Raw genomic sequence first — 12,656 nt, forward strand, 5'->3', positions numbered from 1 at the left:
TTGAGTATTCTGGGAGCACGGGGGCGGGGCATCGAACTCGGCGGGGGTGAGGTGGGGAAGGGGCGTCGGAGAATGCTTCCTGGAGGAGATGCCTTAAGAATTGGATGCTGGGAGTGTATACTTTGGAAGCAGAGTAAATACTATGATCAAAGACCTGGGGCAAGGAACAGTGTGATGTACAGGGAACTGTACCAAAGGCAGGGCTGGTGGGATGCGAAACATCAGGTGAGCGTGATGGGAGACGAGATGCAGAGGTGGAGATGATGGATCCTGTAAATGAGGAAATGTCAGTGGCTGGTTTAAATCGGCATGTTCAGGTTTCTGTTGTAGAGCGACCCCTCTGGAGTCTATGTGGAAGATAAATTAGGAGATGACAAAGCTGGACCATCAGTCGGCAGACTCTTGAACCCCGGAAGTCATCTAAGCCAGAAGTGGTGATGCCACAAACCAGGCCTATCGTGGAGCTGCAGTGAGGATGCGATGGTGGGAAGCCCAGGGGAGCGCCTAGTAGAACATGAACTGCTTCCCAAATGTACAGGGTCATTATAAGTAGGATCTCTCTCTAAAACTTTGGTTGGGGGTGGGGGGCATCGTGTAAACTGGGTCCCCTCATCACTTACCCAGGCAGTGGCAATAAAATCCATACATGTCATCCAAACCAGTATAAATGGTACTTGTGCTTAACAAGAGCCTTTAAAAAAGTAATGAAACCACTGGCTTGAGAAATAATTTTGCAGATGCTTCTGGGATACAGAGTTTTCCATTCCAAGACTGACTATTGGCGTTTCTGGGAAGGATGGCGGGCGGGGGCGGGGCGGGGGGAGCACAAGATTAGATTTCATGCAGACAAACTAAGAGGGCAGACAATGGTCTTTGAATAAAACTTCTAATGGATTTGGCACGAGAGGGCACTGGAGGTGGGCCCACGTGTCTCAGATTTGCTGAACTGTTTTTGCAGACAGCTGGACATTTACCAGGATATTTTGGACCTTGTAGATGTGCCGTGGAATGCCGCATCTCAGGGAAGGCAAGAGGAGTCTCTCTAAAGCAAGTGTGGTGTCTGCTTCTCGTGCTGTTTATGGCAGAGCTGAAAACTGTCTTCGAAATTAACAATAGATGTGCATAAATCTTCTTCAGTTACCTAGCAACTAATACAAGACAGCGCAGAGGTTCTCAGGGCTGGGAGGAGGCAAACCTGTTTTAGAAATACCTGGGAGCATTTTGGTGATACTTGGGGATTGCTGGGAGGGAAAGAAAGAAAATTAGCACGACTAATTAAATGTTTGCATTTCTTTCTTTCTATTTCTTATAAAAATGGAACAGATAACAAAAACCTTTCCTACATCTCTGAAGTTTCTAGCAAGGTGAGGGTTTACAAAGACTAAATTATTTCTGAGGCCTATTCCAAACCTAAATTTTCAGCTGTAAAGTAGCTATGTGACCTTATGTATAGAATAAGAGATCAGATTAAGGGAATTGTAAAGTTTCACTCACATTTCCAGGATGGATGAGGTGATAGGGTTTTTAGATTTCAGTTTTGTTGAGTCAAAGGTATGTGTCCTGAGTCAAAAGTGGATTTTTTAAAAGAAAAAGGAGTTGAAATAATGAAGTCATGAGGTATGTGACAACACACACACACATTTTCTGAGTATGTGTATTTATATGTGTGTATTTTATTTATAAAAATTAGCTTATACATTAAGGCTTGGGTTACAAATTCAATGCTACAGGGCCTGGCAGGTGACACCGATGAGTTCTCTGTCCAGGGAGCACACTGAGGCTGACGTCTGGGCAGTTGCTAGGTGGCCCCAGCTGAACACGACCGTAAGATAATGGGACCCCATGCTGCCACGTCTTCTGATTCTTCAAAAAGGCAGAATCCAGAATTCACATAGCATCCCCTATTTTTAAAATATTGACAACTAATTTGAAGTTTTAAAAAGCATTATGTGGGCTAAACAAAGCAAGCCTGCCTTAAAGCAAAAAGCTCTGAGCACTTAGTTCTCTTTTTAAAAATTATATAAGGTTGCTCACGACCGACTCTATCTGATGGGATGCAGATGAGCTCGCCCAGGCCATGGGCTGGTAGGGTTTGTCCAGTGCCTACTACATCCTGTGCAAGGTGATTTTCACATCTGTCATGTTCAGTATCCTCCTAAAGATGGGTATTGGGTTGATCAAAAGGTTCATTCGGGTTTCCTATAACATGCAGAAAACCTGAGCGAACTTTTTTGCTGACCCAATACTTATCACAGGAATTAGAATCTTTATTTCAAATATCAGGATGCTGAGGTCCACCTACGTCAAGGTTATACTGAAGGTCACTCAGCTCCTGAGTCTCCAAATGAGTCTCATTTCTCTGACTCTGCGGCTACCTGCTCTCATGGGTTTGACTCCCCTGGAATAAAAAAAAGGGGGGAGGGGGTTGTTTGTTATTTTTATGACGAAAAAATAGTTTTCTTTTAACAGAATTCCTCTTAAGAAGAGTTAGGAAGCTGTATTCCTTTGCTAGAGCTACCATAACAAAGCGCCACAAACTAGGTGGCTTAAACAACAGAAATTGATTCTCTCGTGCTTCTGGAGGCTAGAAGTCCAAGATCAAGGTGTCAGCAGGGTTGGTTTCTTCTGAGGTCTCTCTCCTGGCGTGTGATGACTGTCTTCTCCCTGTGTCTTCCTGTGCTCTCCCCTCTGTGTGTCTATGCACGAATCTCCTCTTCTTATAAGGACACAGTCATATTGGATTAAGGCCCACCCATGTGACCTCATTTTATCTTTTTTTAATTTTTAATTTTTATATAATTTTTAAAGGTTACTTTCAATTTACAGTTATAAAATATTGGCTCCATTCCCCGTGTTGTGCAATACATCCTTGAGCCTATCTTACACCCAGTAGTTCGTACCTGCCACTCCCCTACCCCTATGTTCCCCTCCCCCACTCCCCGTAACAGATAGTTTGTTCTCTATATCTGTGAGTCGGCTTCTTTTATGTTATATTCACTAGTTGTATTTTTTAGATTCTATGTATAAGTGATATCATATGGTATTTATCTTTCTCTGTCTGACATTTCATTTAGCATAATACCCTCCAAGTCCATCCATGTTGCTGCAAGTGGGAAAATTTCATTCTTTTTTATGGCTGAGTAGTATTCTGTTGTGTGTGTGGGGGGGGGGTAGATAGGTAGAGAGAGAATCTCCCATCTTCTTTATCCATTCATCTGTTTATGGAAACTTTGGTTGTTTCCATGTCTTAGAAATTGTAAATACTGCTGCTGTGAACATTGGGGTGTGTGTATCTTTTCAAATTAGTGTTTTCAGTTTTTTTGCATATATAGCCAGGAGTGGAATTGCTGTGTCATATGGTAGTTCTATTTTTAGTTTAGGAAACCTCCACACCGTTTTCCACAGTGGCTGCACCAATTTACATTCCCAACAACAGTGTACAAGGGTTCCCTCTTCTCCACATCCTCATCAACATTTGTCATTTGTGTTCTTTTTGATGACAGCCAATCTGACAGAGGTGAGGCGATGTCTCCTTGTGGTTTTGATTTGCATTTCCCTGATGATTAGGACTGTTGAGCATCTTTCCATGTGCCTGTTGGCCGTCTGCATTTCCTCTTTGGAAAAAATGTCTATTGAGCTCTTCTGCCCATTTTTTAATCAGGTTGTTTGTTTCTTTGATGTTGAATTGTATGAGATGTTTATTTATGTTGGATTTTAGTCCCTTATCTAACCTCATTTTATCTTAATGACATCTTTAAAGATCCTATCTCCAAATACAGTCACCTTCCGAGGTGCAGAGGTTAGAGCTTCAACCTGTGGATTTTCAGAAGACAGAATTCAGCCCCAAACAGAAGCTATCCACTTTTTCTCCCCTGTTATGTCCCTTTAGTAGTAGTATTATTGGAGAAACTGAGAGAGGTTTTCTAAGTCCAGGAGCCGCAGTGTCAAGCAGGGCATTGGCGAACCTGAGGGGATCTGCTGGCCTCGTAACCCCTGGATGGCTGACCCAGCATCTCACCAGCTCACCAGGAAGAGGGGGGTGTGTTCACACACTTGAACCAGTCAACTCCTTCCCAAAGCATCGCTTCAATGTTTTAGGATAAATAAAACATGAGACGATTAGCAATGTCACTCTTTTACTTGGCATCACTTCTGTGTGTCTTGATTTAAAATAACCCATGTGGACAGGTAGCATTATTTATCATATCAAAATTGGAAACAATCTCAATGACCAACAGTAGGATTTCATAGGATTCTCTGCAGCCTTTGGAAACTTGGCTATGGAAAAATATTTGCAACATGAGAAAATGCTCGGGATAGATAAAGTGGAAAACAGCATGTTAAAGAAATATGTACAGTTTGATTCCAATGTTTTTGAAAACAATTTATTACATGTACATATATTAATATATGTATGTGCCTCTGTGTTCATTTTGAAACATGCTCTAGGATGTTTAAGATATCTCTTGGTCATGGAATTATGCATATTTAAGATTTTTTTCTTCTTTTTTTCTAAATGTTTTATGTTTTCTGCTATATACACATGTACATTATTTATTTATTAGCTGAATTGGGTCTTTGTTTATGCACGGTCTTTCTCTAGTTGCGGCGAGTGGGGGCTACTCTTCATTGTGGTGCTTGGGCTTCTCATTGTGGTAGCTTCTCTTGTTGCAGAGCACAGGCTCTAGGCGCATGGGCTTCAGTAGTTGCAGCATGTGGGCTCAGTAGCTGTGGCTCATGGGCTCTAGAGTGCAGGCTCAGTAGTTGTGGCGCATGGGCTTAGTTGCTTTGTGGCATGTGGGATCTTCCCAGACCAGGGATCAAACCTGTGTCCCCTGCATTGGCAGGCGGATTCTTAACACTGTGCCACCAATATATATTGTTTTTGCAATTAGGAAAAAACCCTTAAAAATCCAAACCTTGATATGCACACTCAGTTTACAGAAAAATTCTTCTAACTTTGCCTTTGCCATAAGGAGCTCTCTTACAGCTGTTCATGTGGGACTGCATTTATACAAATTTCATTTGTTTGCCAGTTTCCAGGTACAACTCTCAGCCATGATTACCTAGATTCTGGAAGAACTTTTGTGCTAGGCCTGAGAACCTCTTTTCTCTTTTTTGTCCATCTGACTTTCTTTTCCCATGAAAGGTGTTTTTGGAGTGAATTCAGAGAAAGGGTAGTGTCCCACAGACCTGGATAAAGGGCCCGAAAATAAATAAGTGGACTAAAGTAACATCCAAGCAAACCTAAAAAGAAGCAGGATGTAACTTCACAGTGACTTTATGCCTTCTAGTTCTCTGTATTTATTTAAGAGATCCTTTGGACATACTTCCTTTTTAAAAGAACGTGTTTTGATTGGCTAAATATCTCTACAATGTATCCTTTTATGAAGGAAAGGTTTGTGGAGGATGATGCTGTCATGTAAAACTTGGAAGAGGCAGTAGTGGTCACCTTGACCAACTCTTGACATCATTGGTTCCCAGCCCTCTGAATCCCCTAGAGAAACTTTATAAAGGGTCAGGGTCCCATACCATTAAAAAGAAGGGGCCTGGGCCCATGGATGGTAAAGCTCTGGTTCTTTTGATGTTCGGCCAGGTTGGAGAACCCTTTTTCCACATGACTCATGGGTTTCTCCCTTCAACCTCACAATAGATGGTTACATGAACACTTCTAGAGAAGGAGAATTTTCTACTTTATGAGCTAGCCCATTCCACTGTTGGACAGCTATACCTGTTATAATTCTCTTTTGCATATAACTTGGATTCTTCCAACCATTTCAGAGGTTAAAAAAAAAATGGAGTCACTTTGCGTATGTAACCAAATAAAAATTCCCTGGCCCCATGTGGCCCAATCTCTGCACAGGGCCACATCTTCAAAAGCAAAAATAATAATAATGATAATTTAGGGCTTCACTTGCAACTCCCAAAGAATGTTGTCAGGGGTACAATTCAGTATCCATGGTAACATTTATCAAAATCCATTTCCCTTTCCTTCTTGATTCTCTTATACTCCTCAGTTTTACCAGAACTCTTATTCACCGTCCCAACCCTGAATCTCCCCAAGATCAGCCAACATGCCTCTTCAGGCTCTTTTCTATTTCCATTCTCAGCAATTCAGTATGTAGATTGATTTTATCCCTCTGGATACTCTTCTCTCTCTTGTTTGTCCACTACCCAGAGTTTGCACAACAAAGAAGAGCCCAGGAAATGTCTAACAAACAAAAAGCTATCCCCCTTTCTTCCATTCCACCTGGGCCTGCTTCTCTATGCTCAATACCATGAGATTGCTTTTTTTGTTTAAGTCAGGAACTGGGGAAAGTTGAAGATGACATCAGAGATAAAATTCTCTTTATCACATGTGATGGGGGAGGGCTAAAGTTGGGCACCGTGGCATTTTCATAAGCCTTAACCTTGTGTTCATCACAGTAGTGATTTTCTCTGTCTGCCATGGCAAGACCTTGGTCCTCTACATAGTTTACAAAGTTCCTCCTCATTTTTCCAGCGTCCCCACCCCCAGCTGTCACAAGTATTCACAAATAAATCTCACGAACTACCAACTGGTGTCTATAATTTTTTTTCCATCTCCAGATCTAATTCCCCCTCTCTAGTACTGTCTATAAATCACCTCTTCCCTGATTAGCATGTTGGGGGATATTAAACAATAATACTCTGCACCCTAGTGATTTATAGTGAAGTATACGCCATGCGTTTAGAATCTCGGCCTCTGCATCAGCCACACCTGGCTTTTGTTCCCAGTTCTGCCCTTTACCTGCTGTGTGACACTGGGCAAGTCACTTAATCTCTCTGTGCCTCAGCTTCCTCATCTGTAAAATGGGGCCATCACAAAATCTAACTTCAAAGTTTGTGAGAATTAAATGAACATCGGTTAACTCGGGTAAAGTGCTTAGCACAGCAGGGTGCTGGTTCTATGCAGGCATCATTGTCTTCAGTTTTCTTTTTACCATCCTCTTTGGGGGCGGGGGGCAGAAGAAAGCGTTATTTTGCTAGAAAGTGAAGAGGACCTGGTGAAAGACTTAGAGCAGAGGTCAACAAACTAAGCTTGCAGGCAGAATTTGACCTACCACCTATTTTTTTAAATGAAGTTTTATGGAAACTCAGTCCCATTCATTCATCTCTGACTGCTTTTGCACTACAATTACAGAGTTGAGTTGTTGTGATAAAGACTGCATGACCTGCAAAGCTCAAAATATTTACTTTCTGGCTCTTTACAGAATACATTTGCCAACCCCAATTTAGAATAAAAAAACAGTGTCTTTTCCACACGGTCTGCCATTGAAGAGATGAATGTCATGAGGCCGTCTCTATCAGGTGAAGTGGCTCACTGTGGTCAAAGATTTCCTGTACCTAGGAGTCAACCCTCACTGATACCTTAATCTCCAGTCTTTCACCGGGAATTAACATCTATGACAGTTGAGAATAAGGCAATGTTCCTCCCAAGCTTGGCTAGTTCTACTAGAAATACAAGGAAAGGAGTATTGCACGTCTGAGAAGGCTACCGGAACCTGGATGCCCAAGGCCTCCCCCGTGTCTATGATTCTGTGCTTCTTCCTGGGCACAGAGCTGCTTGTCACTTCCCAGTGCCCTGACATAAGGTGGGCCCAGTCTTGTGTTTTCACAGATGGAACTGGGGGGGAATATGTCCACTATTCCCACACCTGGCAGCAGTGGGACTCCTCCTCACTGACACTCCACCCTCTCTCCTCTTCCTTCCTGCAGGCCAGATGCAAACAGTCCAGTGAAGGACTCTGAAGTTTAGGCAAGCTGTCTCATAGAACTTTCTGGAATGATGGAAGGCTTCTATTCTGCACTGTCCAGTACAGTGGCTTCTAGTCTTATGTGGCTGTTGAGAACTGGAAATGTGGCTAGTGTGACTGAGGAAGTGAATTTGTACTTTTCATTTAATATAGCACGTATGACTAGTGACTTCTTAGGTTGGACAGTGCACTTCTGGAAGATGGCAGGCGCAGATGTTAGGAGAATCATAGGCCTGAATGTCTGGGTGAAGCTAAGCATACTCCCCTCCCCAGCCCGCTCCCCTACCCTTGGATTGTGTTGTGAGCAAGAAATAAATAGCTCTTTGGATTGGGCTGTGAGGGTTACTGTTTGACCAGCTGGGCTGCCATGACTAATACAGACACATGTCTTGGCAACCACCTTAAAGAAGAAAGGACAGTTCAGTCTACTACTCATCCATTGTACAAGCTCAAGGAATGCCAGGGGCCTCTGCTGAGATCTAGTTTTCAACCTAGTCTGTGGCATTGATTATCCTGTTTAAAACATGAAAGAGGTGGCTTTGTGGGCCAGAGAGTAAATAGTTTTACTCAGCGGCTTGGCCGTAGTGACCCCAGCTATAAGCTAAGTTGGAAGGTTCGGTTCCATTCAAAACTAAGTTCAAAACTAAGTTTTACAACTGCTTTAAATTGTCCCGTTCATGACAGAGAAAGGGCCATCTGGTTTGATTATTTTTTTGGCTTGAAGAAGAGAACACGAAAGACAAGTATAAGCTTTAATACTCAAGAGATCCGATTCTCTGCTGAAGAGGAAATGAACTCTGTATCCAGGAGAATTCCACCAGGAAGGGGCCATACAGACCGGGCTCTCTGGAGGGTTCTCAGCAGTGCCATAAACACCATTCTAATGCTCCTTTTGGTCATTTCCAAGGTGAGACAGTGACGCACCGCTGGAGCAGGACAGCGGATCTCACCTTCTCTGGTATCAGAGAGAGGATCTAGCAAGTTTCCATTGCAAAGCCAGAAGGTCTAGGATGGCAGGAGCTGTCTCACCTGCTCTCTGTGCCTTCCTGTTTCTGGGAGAAGCACCTTGGCACCTGTTTTAATATAAAGAGAACCAACGTTGGAATCAAACAGACCTCTACCAAAATCTCAGGTCTGTCACTGACTAACTTGGACAAATCATGCCACTTCTCTGAGTGTTGTTTCCTCTCATTTAGGGATAATATGAAACTGATCTCATAGAGCTGCCCCAAGGATAAAATGAACCAGTGTCTATTGCAGCATTTAGCACAGGGCTTTATTCAGAATCAGTACCTTGGAGGACTGAGGGTTTGGAACATAGAATTCCAATCCTGGTGCACCAGGGAGGGCCTTCAGGGCGGTCCTGCTGATGAGGGTATGGGTTTGCTTGTTAATTCCAATACAGCTCCTTAAACTCCAGTAGGTATTCAGACCACCTGGGGAATTTTGTTTAAATGCAGATTCTGAGGATTATGTAATTTGAGTTTCCAGGTAGTGACTTCAAGGCTGCTGTCACTGACATCACCTTTGAAGAGCCAGGAATCAGAGGTGTGGAACTGATGTGTGTTTCCCTCCTCTGTCACCCACATAGAAGAGATGTGCTGACTGTCTACTTTGAGCAGGGAGGCTGAGGGACGTGGAGGGTAAGGGTGATGCAGAGTCAGCAGACAGAAGGGGAATCGAGGCAGATGACGAGAGAAATCAAGAAAAACGGATGGACTCAAGGTTTTCCACCCTTACTGGACTTTACACGCACCTGGAGAGCTTTCCAACTCTCCATTTTTAAGTCTTATCCCAGGAATATGGATTTAATTGACTGGGCTGGGGCCAGACATGACATAGTAAAGCAGATAACGCCTCAGGTTGTTCCTCTGTGCAGCCAGGGTTGAGAACTGCTGGCCTAGACCAAAGAGGCACCTTTCCCAGCTGGAAAGAATCAGGAAGTGTCTTATCAAGATACTAGATCAGGTTTGGTTTGGGGAGGGGGTTACTGCTAGTTTAAGGGGAAAAACAGCCTCATGAAAATGGCAGGAAAGAGAAGCCAATTGGTTGATACCTTGAAAAATGCAATGCATTTGATGGGTCAAAAACACTCGATCTCTGGGTTGCCGAAATGATAACTTAGCTCTGGGCCTTTGAAGAAATTTATTTGCCTGTTGTTTTGTTTTGGTTTTGGCCGCACTGCACGGCATGCAGGATCAGATCCCCTACATGCAGGATCAGATCCCCGACCAGGGATCAAACCTGTGCCCCCTGCAGTGGAAGTGCAGCCTCTTAACCACTGGACCACCAGGGACGTCCCCTTGTTTGCCTGTTGAGAAGCCAGTGGTAACTGGGAGATGTGAAATCCATGCCCCCTTTTTCTTTTTTCTTTTTGGAATTGGACACTCGTCTTCTTTCATGAACACTGTGGATGTGATCGTCCTCTGTGTTCACAGAGGCTACTGAATGATTCTCAGTGGAGCACAGAAGCCGCCTTTGGCTGGTGGCCGTCCATACCCAGGCCTCAACCCAGTGGGTCTCCTCCAGGGTGCCCTGAGCCCAGCACACGTGTTCCAACACACTCTGACCCATGAGCATCATTAGCACTGCTGTGAGTGAGTTTTGACTCTTGAAGCCCAGGTTTAGGCTGCCTCCTTGTCACCGGACGCCAGTTCAGAGTGGGCCCTTTGCCAGCCTTGACACAAAGCTCAGCCCCGTTCTGGGATCTAGGCATGCCAAGTATCTGCGAATACCGTGGTTTCACAGAGGAGTCCTTGTGTCTTGGGGCGGGGGTCACATCAGGCACTGTACAGCATTTCCCTTGAACAATCCCTGTTAGGTATATCGCTCCCCCTGAAAGCCTGCGCACACAGCCAATAAGAAGGCTCTCCTCCATCACCAACCCCTAGCCCCCTCCCAATCTTTTACTCCTTTGGAGCAGAGTTTGGCTCTGTCCTATCTGCTCCACGCTTGGATGCCTGTACCCAAGCATAGCAAACACAAGGCCCTCCAGAAACCCAGACCCACTCTCTTTAGGTATATGTTATCACCTGTTACCTGGATGTTGAGCAGTTTACTCCAATGGGTGAAGAGCTGGGCACAGCTCCTGGAAGGAAGAAGAAAACATAGCAGGTGCAAATCATAGCCAAAGAAGCTGCCTGTGAGAAGCCTTTGCCTAAAGATTCCCGGGGTCAATGGTTCAGCTTCGTGACTGCACGTTGGAATCACAAGGGGAGTTCATAAAATGCTGATGCGTTGGCTGCATCCCCGGGGGTTCTGATTTCATTGGCCTGGGGTATGGCCTGGGCGTTGGGATTCTTAAGAGTTCCCCAAGTCCTTCCTAGTATTCAGCCAAGTTTGAGACACGCTGTTCCATCCAAGCTGGTTAGTGCTAACAAGGAAGTGAAGAAGACAGCTGTGCTCCTTACCATATAGGAGCAATTGCTTTGTCCCGATTGCTGGCCCATTTAGTCTTGTCTTGAGTGTTTTAATTCCTCCAAGAGTCTGCCAACAGGAAGTGTAAGCCTATGAAGGTTAAGAGCCACTGAGTAATTCTGTGTCGTGGTGAGACAAAGAGGCCATTAAATAGGGCGGGGGCTTGGGTTAGAATTTATTTTTGAGTTAGGATTGAGCAGAAATACCAGAGTTCCTTTTGTCAAACCAATATCCTCATTTGCAGGATGCTTCTCAAGCACAGACTACGACAGCAGGGGAAATGGGTGCCAGGAAACTCTCTTCTCTCTCCTTTTCATGGTTCCTATTCATGTGACAGAAGGCTCTGCAGGAAAACGATACAACAACGATTTAAGAGCTGAAGGAAAGGGGTAGGCTTGAGAGGTGAGCAGAGGGAAAGAGAGGCTGGGGAAGAAGCGGAAACAAAGGTAGTCAAGGGGGAAGGACGTCCACTCACCTTCCTCAATACGCTGGTCTTTCAAGTGGACCTTTGGGTAAATTAAAAGGTGTCCCCTTGGACGCACCCACCTCCCATCGCAGAGCACATGAGGAATCCTGAACACTCTGTGTGTGTGGATGTGTGAGCAGGAAAGACAAAGGGAGAGAGAGTGCTTTAGTAGAAAGCAATCCCTGAAGGCAGTAACAGATCACGAAAACCTGGGACAACAAAGCAAGGCTTCATTCCTTCTGGAACCAGCTGTCTTAACTCTGCAAGTTGATGGCAAATCACACCATCTTAGCAAGCGTCTGTTTCCTCTTCTGACCTTCCTGGAAGTCTCGGGGTTCCAATGTGATATTTATGAATATAGTTTGCAAACAGTAGACTGCTACCTAAGTGTAAAGGATTATTTTAAAAGTCAGCTTTGCATCTTTCTGCTTTTATAAGGGTACTAGGAAAACAAGGAGTACAGTATTATAAACCCTCACATGCATGGTTGAAGGGAGTATCAGAAAAAGAGAAAATAAAAACTTATTTTTCTGTTATTACAAAAGACATACATGTCATGGAGGAAAATCTTAGATAATTGCAAAGACATAAAGTCTGAAATTCCTCCTTCCAGGCATACGGGTATTTGTCTTACAAGACAATTATTCATGCATATTTAAAATCCATTATATTTTCAAATTCAAAAGCCTCTTAATTCAAAACAATACATATTTCTTATAGAAACAGAATAGATAGGTTAAAAAAAAGGGAAAAAAAGCATCTATATTCTGCCACTTAGGACCTCTTAATCTTTAAAAAGTTATGTAATTATTTATATATTTTATATTTTTACCTTTATTTATTGTACAAGGAATACAGGCTCGTTTTATAAAAATTAGTTGAGCAAAAGGGAAACTATTAAATCGCTTGAAACTCAAACCACAAAACAATTGATCACAATCTGTAGTATTTTTTGTTACAGTCTCTGGACTTTTCAACATTCAAATATATGTGTATTT

This window comes from Hippopotamus amphibius, chromosome 13, assembly GCF_030028045.1.
Source record: "Hippopotamus amphibius kiboko isolate mHipAmp2 chromosome 13, mHipAmp2.hap2, whole genome shotgun sequence".
Lineage (NCBI taxonomy): Eukaryota > Metazoa > Chordata > Mammalia > Artiodactyla > Hippopotamidae > Hippopotamus > Hippopotamus amphibius.